The following is a 13,165-nucleotide window of genomic DNA, read 5'->3' as shown; positions in this document are numbered from 1 at the left end:
CAACAAAATTGCAACGGCAGCACTGTGGCTCAGTGGTTAGCACTGCTGCCTCACAACGCTAAGGACCCGCATTCAATTCTACCCTCGACTTTGCATGTTCCTTCTGTGTCTGTGCGGGTTCCTCCAGGTGCTCCAATTTCTTCCCACAGTCCACAAGTTGTGCAAGTTAGGTAGATTCGCCATACTTAATTGCTCATAGTGTCCAGGGATGTGCAGGCTAGGTTGGTTAACTGTGGGTAATGCAGGGTTTCACAACACAAGAGTGTGGGTCTGGGTGGACCACTCTTTAGAGAATTGGTGTGGACTTGATGGGCTGAATGGCCTGCTCCCACACTGTAAGGATTCTAGGAAAATTGGAAAAGGGAACACTGAATGTTGAACAAATCATTTTCTTAACAAATATATAAACAAAACAAGACAACTGGGAATCTCCATAAGTTATGTAGCACAAAACAATCAGTTGTGGAGTTTTTAGTTGACTTAGTCCCAGAATAGCACAGAACTGCTCTCTTATTAGAGGTGACTAGCGGTTGCTTAATCTAAGGGTCACCACGTTTCAGATGAGGGGATGAGGTTGAGAAGGCAGACTTCATGGTAACCTCGGACAGTACAGGAATTGAACACATGCTATTGGTATCACTCTGCATAGCATATCAGCTGTCTAGCTAACTGACCCCCATCATGGAGATGTTAATTTGTTGCTAACAGTGGGTCAGAGTCACAGAGTCACTGAATTGTTTTGGTGCTGAAGGAGTCTATTCAGCCCAATATGTTGGTCTGAAATTGTCATGGGATGCTTAGGAAGCCTGACATGAGGGAAATTCTTACCTCCAATGTTTGGCAGGCCCAATATGGCTTACAATTTGATTGCACAGAAAGTTGAACATCTTACAGTCCAAAGAATGAGCAGGTCAGGTGAATTAGTGATGCTAAATTGCCCCATAGTGCTGGGTCGGTTAGTCAGAGGGAAAGGGGTCTGGGTGGGTTACTCTTCGGAGGGTCAGTGTGGACTGTTGGGCCGAAGGGCCTGTTTCCATACTGGAAGGAATCTAATCTAATCTAATCTTACAATAATGGAGGAGAAAGTGAGGACCGCAAATGCTGGAGATCAGAATCAAAAAGGTCTGAGGAGCAGGAGAGTCAATGTTTTAGACATAAGCTGTTCATCAGGAATGTAGGGGGGGGGGGGAATGTGCTGGGCAAGGTGCTGAGAAATAAATGGGAGGGGGTGCATCTAGGGGGAAGGTAGCTAGGAATGCAATAGGTAGATGAAAGTGGGAGAGTGATGGTGATAGTTGAAGCATTTGGAGGTGTAGGAAAATTAGAGGAGACCACCAAGCGCCTCGTCTACTGTGTCAGTTGCCCTGGATATGGTCTGCTCTACACTGAGGAAGCAGGACACTAACTTACGAAATGTTTCAGGAACATCTCCAGGACACATGCACTAAACCGCCCTACTGCTCTATGGCCGATCATTTCAACTCCCCGTCCCACTCCGCCAAGGACATGTAAGTCCTGGGCTCCTTCACCGTCAAATTCTAGCCACCCAACAACTGAAGGAAGAACACCTCATATTCCGCCTTGGAACCCTCCAACCACACAGAATCAATGTCCATTTCACCAGTTTCCTCATGCCCCCTCCTCCCACCTTATCTCAGATCCAACCCTCCAACTTGGCACTGCCCTCTTAAACTGTCCCACCTGTCCATCTTCCTTCCCACCTATCTGTTCCACCCTCCACTCTGATCTATCACCCCCAGCTTTATCTACCTATTGCATTCCTCGTTACTTTTCCTCCAGCTTCCCCCACCCCCTCCATTCCTGATGAAGAGCTTATGCTCAAAATATCGACACTCCTGCTCTGCGGATGCTGCCTGATCAGTTGTGCTTTTCCAGCACCACATCTTACAATAACGTCCCCCACTGAAGAGAGTCTACAGCAACATCCTAACACCAAGCTATTTTCAACTATAAACACTCACTAGGAAATTGTCTGCTATCATATTATACCAGACCTGGATGTGGCTAATACAGTCATGATTTCTTTAACATTGGAGTTAACTATTACAGCACCACCTACAGGTATATCAGGATCTGCAAGCACCAATTCTTAATAGGATCACATGGACATGAGTTTTTTGATTGAGGTTACTTAGCCGAATGTCTGTGCAATATGTGTCAATGTACCAAATTTTATAATAGCAAGAATCATTATTATGGTTAATTTTCAAAGCTAATATTTTTAACATTATACCAAGATGCTTTTGAACTAAATAATTAATTTGCTTTAGCACAACTTTCTACAAGCAATTATGTAGTGTTGGACTGATTGTACTCAATCATATTTCAATAATCATGGTATAAGGTAGAGAGATGGCTTTGAACTTTTAAGAATGCCCTTTCTCTAGCATCTGGTTTCAGACGTTCCATCCTACTAAACTGAACCACTTCCCAACTATTCCAATGAATGAGATGATGAGATACAAAGCTGAAGCGAAAGGATGTTAATTTGTACTCATATGAATTGATGAATTTTCACTTCCTTCCATTAATGTTGCATCTATTAAATGAAACAAATTACAAATAATTTATCATAAAAAGGCTATATTATGATGAATTTAATTTTTTACAATTGCTTAATTAATATCACTACAGAAGTAAAATTCTTATTTTTCATGGTCTAGTTGAAACTAGGAGGTCAAAATTTGATGCATATTTCCTATTGCTATGTATGCTGGCTTCAGCATCTGCAGGCTTTGATGCGCAGTTACAGCCTATGCACTGATACAGCACTGCTGTTGTGTAGCAGCTTTGTCAGAGAAAAAAATGTTTTCACCCAAATTATGTTTATTTGTATCGACCTTTCCAGTAGGGGCAATATTGTTTGAACTAAATATCATTAGTGTAAGCTTTATCACTGTAAATAAGTTGTCTGTAGTTCCCCTTGGTTGTTTATTCAATTTGACTTAATTGATGTTTGAAAATTTCTGTAAAAATGCTTTACATCTTATGCTGACCATATAAAGATTATAATAATTCAGAATTTAATACATTGGAATCTTGATTTTCACTCTGTGGTTGTATGAGTTATATGTGACAATCTCCAAGATAAGTGTAAACAGGCGAGTGATTTTTAAATCAAATAAAATAGCACTTAATTTGAAAGTTAACACAAACAAAAAGATAATGTTTCTTTTCACACAAATGACATTGAAAATATGGATAAAAATATTTATAAATTTGAAGGCATATAGCATTTGGTTTTTGTATTTTAATGCTGTGTTGAGTTGAAAATTACCACTAACATATGCCTTAAGTACTTAGGGAAGTTTCGATGGCAGCACTACACACAATGTGATACACAACTCCTGCTTTTACTGCAATTAAATTGGGTGGTACATTATGAAGACCAGACATGTTCATGAGCTAAACAAGAAGAAATGCACTCACTTCACTACAGATATGTGGGAACTAGGTGTATTATTGAGAACAATGTTAGGGTGAATGTGATGCTTCTCCTGGTACATTGCCAAGAACCGAATGAATAAAATGAAACAGTACTGTCTCTGTAGTATCAGAAATAATTTTTTTGGGCATAGCTTAAAGCAGTTTTGTTTTGACTGTCAGCTGCTTCACACAGATTTTGTACAAGAAATCTCCTTTACATTAGACCTGGGGTCATGAAAGTATTGGATTTTGTTAAAAAAATGTTGAAGTAATTGATCATTTACTCAGTATGTGAACGACACATGTAATTAATCACTTCTACAGGGAAAAAAAAACTACTCTGAGCCCTTTCAATGGTAAAAATAGGAGAGCTGCCTCAGAGATTGAATTGAAATAAGATGCTCTTAGCCTCCATCCAACAGTATTAGTTTGCACTGTATTGAATTAAAATTTGGAGGTGCCGATGTTAGACTGGGTAGACAAAGTTAAAAATTGCACAACACCAGGTTATAGTCAAGTTTAGGTTTTAACGTACTGTGGAATAGATGCCAGGTGGTTTGCAAAACTGAAATTTGACTAGTATACGCAGAGCTGAGAATTCTCTTAACTCATATTGATTTAGACACAGACCTCAAACTGAGTCTAGAATTGTATGATTACTGTTGAGGGATTATTTTGTGGTCTGCCTATCTTCCCTTGCATTAATAATGCCTATTTGAAATGCAGTTCTAATTATCTGTATTTATCAATATAAGGCAATGTGATTGTACAGTTGTTCTTTGACTTAAAGATTCTTATTTGTTGTATACTTGACATATTCAAATAATTTATTGTAACTGTGACAATACCGTGGCTTTAAGAGGTATGTTTTGTCTGTTTTATTTTTTAAGAGAGGTTTAAAGCCAGAGGTAGTGAGCTGTCTACAAAAGCCACTAGAATAAACAGATTGTGAGGCCTTAGGTTTTCTTATTAATGCTGAAACAATAGAAGCAGCCTGAATGTGTGTGGTCAAGCTCCCACAGAATCTGGATTTTTAGATTTCAGCAGTTGCTGTTGGAGTCTTGAAGAAGGGGAAGCTATTTTCTTCCCTCTTTTTCAGTTACAGGCAAAAACTGGAGGCGGTGGCGGTTGCGGGGTTCTCTTCCGCTACTGGAGTTGCATGTCAGACAGTTTGTTTTCTGAATTTGCCTTTTGCCAAGGATATGTTTATGGGATGATGCTATGTTGGAACAGTTAATTAGTAATTGTTACTGTATCTATTATTCTGTTAAGTTTTCCAATAGAGATAAGTTATTCAAAGTTCTTTCTTTTGTTGTAATTTTATTATAGTGGATAAATAAAATATGTTTTGCTTTAAATCCAGTGGTTTGACCAATCAAATTGCATCTCGAATGCAAAACCTTACATTTATCTTTGAAATCAGAATAAGTTAGGGTCTAGACTATCTTCTGAATATTTTGAGGGGGTGGTTTGGTCTGGTCCATAAAATAACAGATAAATTGATGGATAAACGAAGCAGCAAAAAGTTGTTTTTATGGTGTAACTCAAATGCTTTAACATTTGAAAGCATGGGGATTTATTTCTAAAGAACAAGTTTGGGTATGACAAATTTAGCAGTCTTAGGGAATTTCATAACTTCATTTATCTTGGAAAGTTTGCAGCTTTGTCCAATGGAACCTTGTTTTAAGCTTGCAAAGAGGTAATTATTCATTTGTGCCATCATGCAATATTTGTTAACTGTTAATATGGCTGATAATTAAAGAACAAGTGTTCATTCTCAATTGTGTATTTATTAAAACAATCTATCTGGCAATTGATTAAATTGCAGACTTTTCATTGTAGAATTTATTCCATCTGTACAGATTCTGTAGCAAAACATTAATATATGGAAATAAATATGAGCACAAATCAATTAATCAAGCGTTAATCTAAGATAAACTGCTGTTAGATTAAAGCTTAAGCTAAATGAGGCACACAGGTAGTCTGCGAGCTTGTTTTCAATTTTAATAAAGAGTCAAAAAGAGCATGTTTATTAACATTAACATCTGGTTTTAGTACTGGGCAGTGAATATTTGCAGGTTTAGTTCTGGTGGCTGTATCATGTACAATACCTATGGATAAGCCATAAATATATCAACTGGAGAATGTAATTGGCAGATAAAATTGATTCTGTGCTGTCTGTCAATGACCAAGAAAAGATGGTAATCTTTGTTTCTGTTGGCAATACTTTGTATTGCAGTTGAACCAAAAAATTCCTAGTTCCTTCCATAGGTCTAAGAGGTTCTTAAGATAATAATACAGATGCCTTAGATTGATGTTCATGCCTGTTTGAAGTTGACAACAGGACTATGGATAGGTATTTGTCAGAACCAATTGTGGACTCCGGATACAAGTTTGAAATCATTTTTTAACTTGACTAAAAATAAGATTGTCAGAAGCTAGCACTGAATTTCCAAATGCACTGTTCTTCTGATTGCTCATTTCAATTACAAAGAGAAAATCATGGTTCTCTCTGAATGACTGACAGAAGGTGGAAGACCTGGAAAAATGGTGCACTGAGAACAACCTAGCTCTCAATGCTGGCAAAACCACGGAACTCATTATTGACTTTCGGCAGGATGTGACTCATGCTTCTTCCCCTCCGCCCGCCCCCCCCCCCCCCCACCGCCCCACCTCCTCCACCATCACCACACATTAACAGCATAGAGGTGGAACGAATGGAGAGTGTCGAGCTCCTGGGAGTGGTCATCCACAACAAGCTTTCTTGGACTCTTCATGTGGATGCACTGGTTACAAAGGCCCAACAACGTCTCTTCCTCAGGCAGCTGAGGAAATTTGGCATAACAACGAATACCCTTGCCAACTTTTATAGGTGCGCCGTCAAGAGCATTCCGTCTGGATGTATCACTACCTGGTACTGCAACTACCTGGTTCAAGATCAGAGACGGTTACAGAGTGGTGAACTCGGCCCAGATAATCACAAAGACCAACCTCCCATCTATAGAATCCATCTACCAGGTCTGCTGTTGAGGAAAGGCCGCCAGCATTCTCAAAGATCCATCTGACCCTGGCAATGTTTTTCTACAACCTCTACCATCGGGAAGAAGGTACAGAGGTCTGAGCACACGCACCAGGCGGTTTTGAAACAGTTTCTACCCTACTGTTGTTAGAATACTGAATGGACTCACAAACTCTTAACATTCATCTGTACCTGTGTTTTTGTTTTTGCCACTATTTACCTATTATTTACTTATCTATGGTACTTAACTATGTGATCTGCTTGAATTGCTCACAAGACGAAGCTTTTCACTGTGCCTCCGTACACGTGACAATAAATTCAATTCAATTCAATTCAATGCAGGGTTAAAGTTTCTTGGTTGCACTGCTGAAGTGAATCAAACTTAGATTTTCCATATTTGTTTGTTTTTTGCTCTCCTTTCTGAAGTTCCTGTTAGTACAGTAATTAAACCCTTCGAAAGCCTTGTTCTTACTGAACGATAAAAGCCAGAATCTGTCATCCACAATTGATTGACAGGAGTGCACTTACTTTAAATGTGCACTTTAGTGTCAATTGTGCAGTGTTTTAACTTTTCTATAAGGAAATTTAAGACTGTAAGAAATGCTTTAGATTAGTAGTTCCACACCCCGAGTCAAAGGTAAGATTCTGGAAGTCATGACAGGCTACAATTAGTAAATTTGGTGCAGATTGCAGAAAAGAGGGTCTACGTAGCTCCACTCAGAGGATGAAAGGTATAGTATTACAGTTGCTGGTGGAAACTATGAACCGTATAATACTTTATTTTCACATAAAGTTGTTTTACAAAACCTTCTAAACTCTACAAATCCTCTCACGAGGATCAACTGGATGTGCTGGAAAAGTCCAGCTCTGACCTATCCTTTGCCATCCTTACCCTATTTTAATCTTATTCCAAAACACACTCCTTAATATCTTTGATTACCACTCTTATTTGACTCTGTCATTGAGAGTGGCACTTCCTTCTAAGGGTGAGCTGCTAGTGCTGATGTTCCCTATCTGGTGCAGTCCACATGCTACCGATCAGTTAGGTCGGTTGTATTGATGCTAGTGTGTTCAGATTTGATGTCAGTATTGATGCTGCCTCTTTGACTTATGTTATTGATGTTTGTGCTATCTCCTTTATGTCTGATACTGGGGCCAATTTTTATTTGCTATGAAAGAAAAAATACTATTTGTATAGCAACCTTTTATAGCCTCAAGATTTATCAACCTGACTTAGAACCAATGAGCAATTGAAGTGAGATCATTGTATTAATGTAATGGATACAGCAACAAATTTGAGCATTAAAAAGGACCCACAACAGCTAATATGATAATGAGAATTATTTGTAGTGATGTTAGTTAATATACGTATTGGTCGTGCACCAAGGGGAAACCCCCTACTCATTTTCAATATAGAGCTATGAGATCTTTCACGATCAGCTGGGAGGATAGATGATTTCTCTGTTTAGTATCTCATCTGAAAGATGCCAGCTCTGACAGTGAAGTGCTTACCCTCTCAATGTTGTCATCTAGTGCCATCTTAAATTTAGTGCTTCAAAGCACTAAGGAGGCTTGAACTAATATCCCTTTGATTCAGAAGTGAAGTTAATATTCATTTTGCTTTGATTTTCTAGACATCTGACTCCAGCAATTTGACCTGCTTCAAAGTAGGTGCTGTGTTATGAGCTATTCCAAGGCAATTTTGCCCAATTTATTACAGTTGCAGACAGTTTGACCCAAATTATTATGCTTTTTGAAGAAACTAGATGAATTGGCTCCCCTACTTTATTTACCTGCTTCCTTGGTGGGTTGCAACTAGGTGAACAAAAAAGATTCTCTTCCTTTTCTTACTCCCAGATCAAATTAATGTATGACTTAAAAGGAGCCAGTTTAATCTGGCTTCCTTGATATTGAGAGAGTGAGTGTTTATCAGTTGCTAAATGTGAGAAGTAATGCAAAATGTATACATCCAAATGAGAAATGAGGAGGGAGTTCAAAGAAAAATAGAAATTAGGAGATCTATCATTTAGACTTTGTGCTCTTCAGGAAGATTAGATAGTTAAACATTATGACTGTACTTTGGGTGATAGTGATTGGTTGGGAGTAGGGGTGTGATTGTTTAAAGCTATCCTCAAACTGTGATTTTCACAGCACATTAATCAATAGACAATAGGTGCTGGAGTGGGCCATTTGGCCCTTTGAGCCAGCACCACCATTCATTATGATCACGGCTGATCATCTGCAATTAGTATCCTATTCCTGCCTTAACCCCATAAACATTGATTCCACTATCTTTTAGAGCTCTATCCATCTCTTTCTTGAAAGAGCAGACAAAGGAAGCACATGGTGAGGACAGTGCAGAAGAGAGCGAGAGAGAAAGAATCTGCACAGTTACTGCCTTTGCTGTTTTTGAATTCATGTGTCGCTGGACATCGGAGTGCATCTGGGAAAATCAACAACCAGTGAATTTCACAACTAATCTTGGAGGAACCGGTTTGGGTGAAGTTCACAGCACAGAATCAGATAAGTTTATAGTTGTTTTAAGTCTGTCCAAGAGAGAGGCTGTATTAGTGAGTACAGTGGGTTCTTTCTTGATTATATGTTTTTGGAGATAAGTCACTTGATTAAACTTAAAATATAAGCCATAGCTCTTAATTTAACCTGGGACAGTGTTTTGTGGAGGAATAAGACGGTGTTATTTTCTGGGTCTGTAGATTATGAAGGAGCAAAAATGGCCTTTGCAGTGATATGTACTTCTTGTCAGATGTAAGAGTTTATAGAGAGTTTAAGGATTACTGTGGATTATATCTGCCATAAATGCTGTTGGATGCGAATCTTATCAGATCAAGTGGATCGGTTGGAGAGACAGATAGAAGGAGCAGGAATTTGCAATAGCAACAGTATGTGATGGATGGTGGTTATAGGAAGGGGGGAAAGTCTCCAATACAGTCACATAGATGGGTTAACTCCAGGAAGGGTAAGAGAGGTAGGTACCTAGGGCAGGAGGTGTTTGTGGATATACCCATTTCAAACAGGTATGCTGTTTTGGAAAATGTAGGGGATGTTGGATTCTCAGGGGAATGTAGCACGAACAGCCCACGTTTTTGGTATTGAGACTGGCTATAATGCAACGAGGGGTATGTCGGCTTCCAAGAGATCAATTGTGTTAGGGAATTCTGTAGTCTGAGGTACAGACAGACGTTTCTGTGGCCAGCAGAGAAAAAGCAGAATGGTGTGTTGTTTCCCTGGTGCCAAAATCAAGGATGTATAAGAGAGGGTGCAGAATATTCTCACAGGGGAAAGGGGCCAGCAAGAAGTCATTGTCCACATTGGAACCAACGACATTGGAAGGGAAAAGGTTGAGATTCTGAAGGGAGATTACAGAGAGTTAGGCAGAAATTTAAAAAGGAGGTTCTCAAGGTTAGTAATATCTGGATTACTCCCAGTGCTATGAGCTAGTGAGGGCAGGAATAGAAGGATAGAGCAGATGAATGCATGGCTGAGGAGCTGGTGTATGGGAGCACGATTCACATTTTTGGATCATTGGAATCTCTTTTGGAGTAGAAGTGACCTGTACAAGAAGGACGGATTGCACCTAAATTGCAAGGGGACTAATATACTAGCAGGGAAATTTGCTAGAACTGCTTGGGAGGATTTAAACTAGGATGGTGGGGGTTGGGATCCAGGGAGATAGTGAGGAAAGAGATCAATCCGAGACTGATACAGTTTAGAACAGAAGTGAATCAAACAGTCAGGGCAGGCAGAGACAAGGTAAGACAAATAAATTAAACTGCATTTATTTCAATGCAAGGGGCCTAACAGGGAAGGCAGATGAACTCAGGGCATGGTTAGGAACATGGGACCGGGATATCATAGCAATTACAGAAACATGGCTCAGGGATGGGCAGGACTGGCAGCTTAATGTTCCAGGATACAAATGCTACAGGAAGGATAGAAAGGGAGGCAACAGAGGAGGGGGAGTGGCATTTTTGATAAGGGATAGCATTACAACTGTACTGAGGGAGGATATTCCCGGAAATACATCCAGGGAAGTTATTTGGGTGGAACTGAGAAATAAGAAAGGGATGATCACCTTATTGGGATTGTATTATAGACCCCCTAATAGTGAGAGGGTAATTGAGAAACAAACTTGTCAGGAGATCTCAGCTATCTGTAAGAATAATAGGGTAGTTATAGTAGGGGATTTTAACTTTCCAAACATCGACTGGGACTGCCATAGTGTTAAAGGTTTAGATGGAGAGGAATTTGTTAAGTGCGTACAAGACAATTTTCTGATTCAGTATGTGGATGTACCTACAAGAGAAGGTGCAAAACATGAGCTAATCTTGGGAAATAAGGCAGGGCAGGTGACTGAGGTGTCTGTGGGGGAGCACTTTGGGGCCAGCGACCACAATTCTATTCGTTTTAAAATCGTGATGGAAAAGGATAGACCAGATCTAAAAGTTGAAGTTCTAAATTGGAGTAAGGCCAATTTTGACGGTATTAGGCAAGAACTTTCGAAAGCTGATTGGAGGCAGATGTTCATAGGTAAAGGGACGGCTGGGAAATGGGAAGCCTTTAGAAATGAGATAACAAGAATCCAGAGAAAGTATATTCCTGTCAGGATGAATGGGAAGGCTGGTAGCTATAGGGAATGCTGGATGACTAAAGAAATTGAGGGTTTGGTTAAGAAAAAGAAGGAAGCATTTGTGATGTTTAGACAGGATAGATCGAGTGAATCCTTAGGATATAAAGGAAGTGGGAGTATACTTGAGGGAAATCAGGAGGGCAAAAAGGGGACATGAAATAGTGTTGGCAAATAGAATTAAGGAGAATCCAAAGGGTTTTACAAATATATTAAGGACAATAGGGTAACTAAGGAGGGAATAGGGCCCCTCAAAGATCAGCAAGGCAGCCTTTGTGTAAATCCACAGAAAATGGAGGAGATACTAAATAAATATTTTGCATCAGTATTTACTGTGGAAAAGGATATGGAAGATATAGACTGTAGGGAAATTAGATGGTGACATCTTGCAAAATGTCCATATTACAGAGGAGGAAGTGCGGGATGTCTTGAAACAGTTAAAAATGGATAAATCTCCAGGACCTGATTAGGTGTACCCCAGAACTCTGTGGGAAGCTAGAGAAGTGATTGCTGGGCCTCTTGCTGAGATATTTGTATCATCGATAGTCACAGGTGAGGTGCCAGAAGACTGGAGGTTGGCAAGCGTGGTGCCGCTGTTTAAGAAGGGCGGTAAAGACAAGCCAGGGAACTATAGACCCGTGGGCCTGACCTCAGTGGTGGACAAATTGTTGGAGGGAATCCTGAGGGACACGATGTATATGTATTTGGAAATGCAAGGACTGATTCGGGATAGTCAACATGGCTTTGTGTGTGGGAAATCATGTCTCACTACCTTAATTGAGTTTTTTCAAGATGTAACAAAGACGATTGATGAGGGCAGAGCAGTAGATATGATCTATATGGACTTCAGTAAGGCGTTCGACAAGGTTCCCCATGGGAGACTGATTGGCAAGGTTAGATCTCTGGAATAAAGGGAGAACTAGACATTTGGATACAGAACTGGCTCAAAGGTAGAAGACGGAGGATGGTGGTGGTGGAGGGTTGTTTTTCAGACTGGAGGCCTGTGACCAGTGGAGTGCCACAAGGATCGGTGCTGGGTCCTCTACTTTTTGTCATTTATATAAATGATTTGGATGCGAGCAAAAGAGGTACAGTTAGTAAGTTTGCAGATGACACCAAAATTGGAGGTGTAGTGGACAGTGAAGAGGGTTACCTGAGATTACAACAGGATCTGGACCAGATAGACAATGGGCTGAGAAGTGGCAGACGGAGTTTAATTCAGATAAATGCTAGGTGCTGCATTTTGGGAAGCAAATGTTAGCAGGACTTTTACACTTAATGGTAAGGTCCTAGGGAGTGTTGCTGAACAAAGAGACCTTGGAGTGCAGCTTCATAGCTCCTTGAAAGTGGAGTCGCAGGTAGATATGATAGTGAAGCGGCGTTTGGTATGCTTTCCTTTACTGGTCAGAGTATTGAGTACACGAGTTGGGAAGTCATGATCCTGTCCCTCAGGATTCCCTCCAACAACTTGCCAACCACTGAGGTCAGGCTCACCGGTCTATGGTTCCCTGGCTTGTATTTACCTCCCTTCTTCAACAGTGGCACCACGTTTGCCAATCCTCAGTCTTCCGGCACCTCACCTGTGACTATCGATGATACAAATATCTCAGCAAGAGGCCCAGCAATCACTTTTCTGGCTTCCCACAGAATTCTCGGGTACACCTGATCAGGTCCTGGAGATTTATCCACCTTTAACCGTTTCAAGACATCCAGCACTTCCTCCTCTGTAATCTGGGCATTTTTCAAGATGTCACCATCTATATCTTCCATATCCTCTTTCACAGTAAATACTGATGCAAAATATTCATTTAGTATCTCCCCAATTTTCTAATAATCTTATACGTCTCAATTAGATCCCCTCTCATCCTTCTAAACTCAAGTGTATACAAGCCCAATCGCTCCTATCTTTCAACATATGATAGACCTGCCATTGCGGGAATTGACCTTGTGAACCTATGCTGCGCTCCCTCAGTAGCCAGAATGTCCTTCCTCAAATTTGGAGACCAAAACTGCACACAATACGCAAGGTGCAATCTCACCAGGGCCCTGTACAG

The 13,165-nt window shown here is 40.3% G+C and overlaps 1 protein-coding gene across 7 annotated transcripts in view; it reads left to right on the top strand.

Annotated features, from left to right (window-relative positions):
* The window catches only part of LOC132806371 (protein eva-1 homolog A-like), a 399,357-nt gene that overhangs the window by 233,722 nt on the left and 152,470 nt on the right, over positions 1-13,165 (top strand). The window lies entirely within an intron of this gene.

This window comes from Hemiscyllium ocellatum, chromosome 3, assembly GCF_020745735.1.
Source record: "Hemiscyllium ocellatum isolate sHemOce1 chromosome 3, sHemOce1.pat.X.cur, whole genome shotgun sequence".
NCBI classification, from domain to species: Eukaryota; Metazoa; Chordata; class Chondrichthyes; order Orectolobiformes; family Hemiscylliidae; genus Hemiscyllium; species Hemiscyllium ocellatum.
The sequence above is the reverse complement of the archived record's forward strand: the minus strand, read 5'-3'. Positions and strand labels throughout refer to the sequence as shown.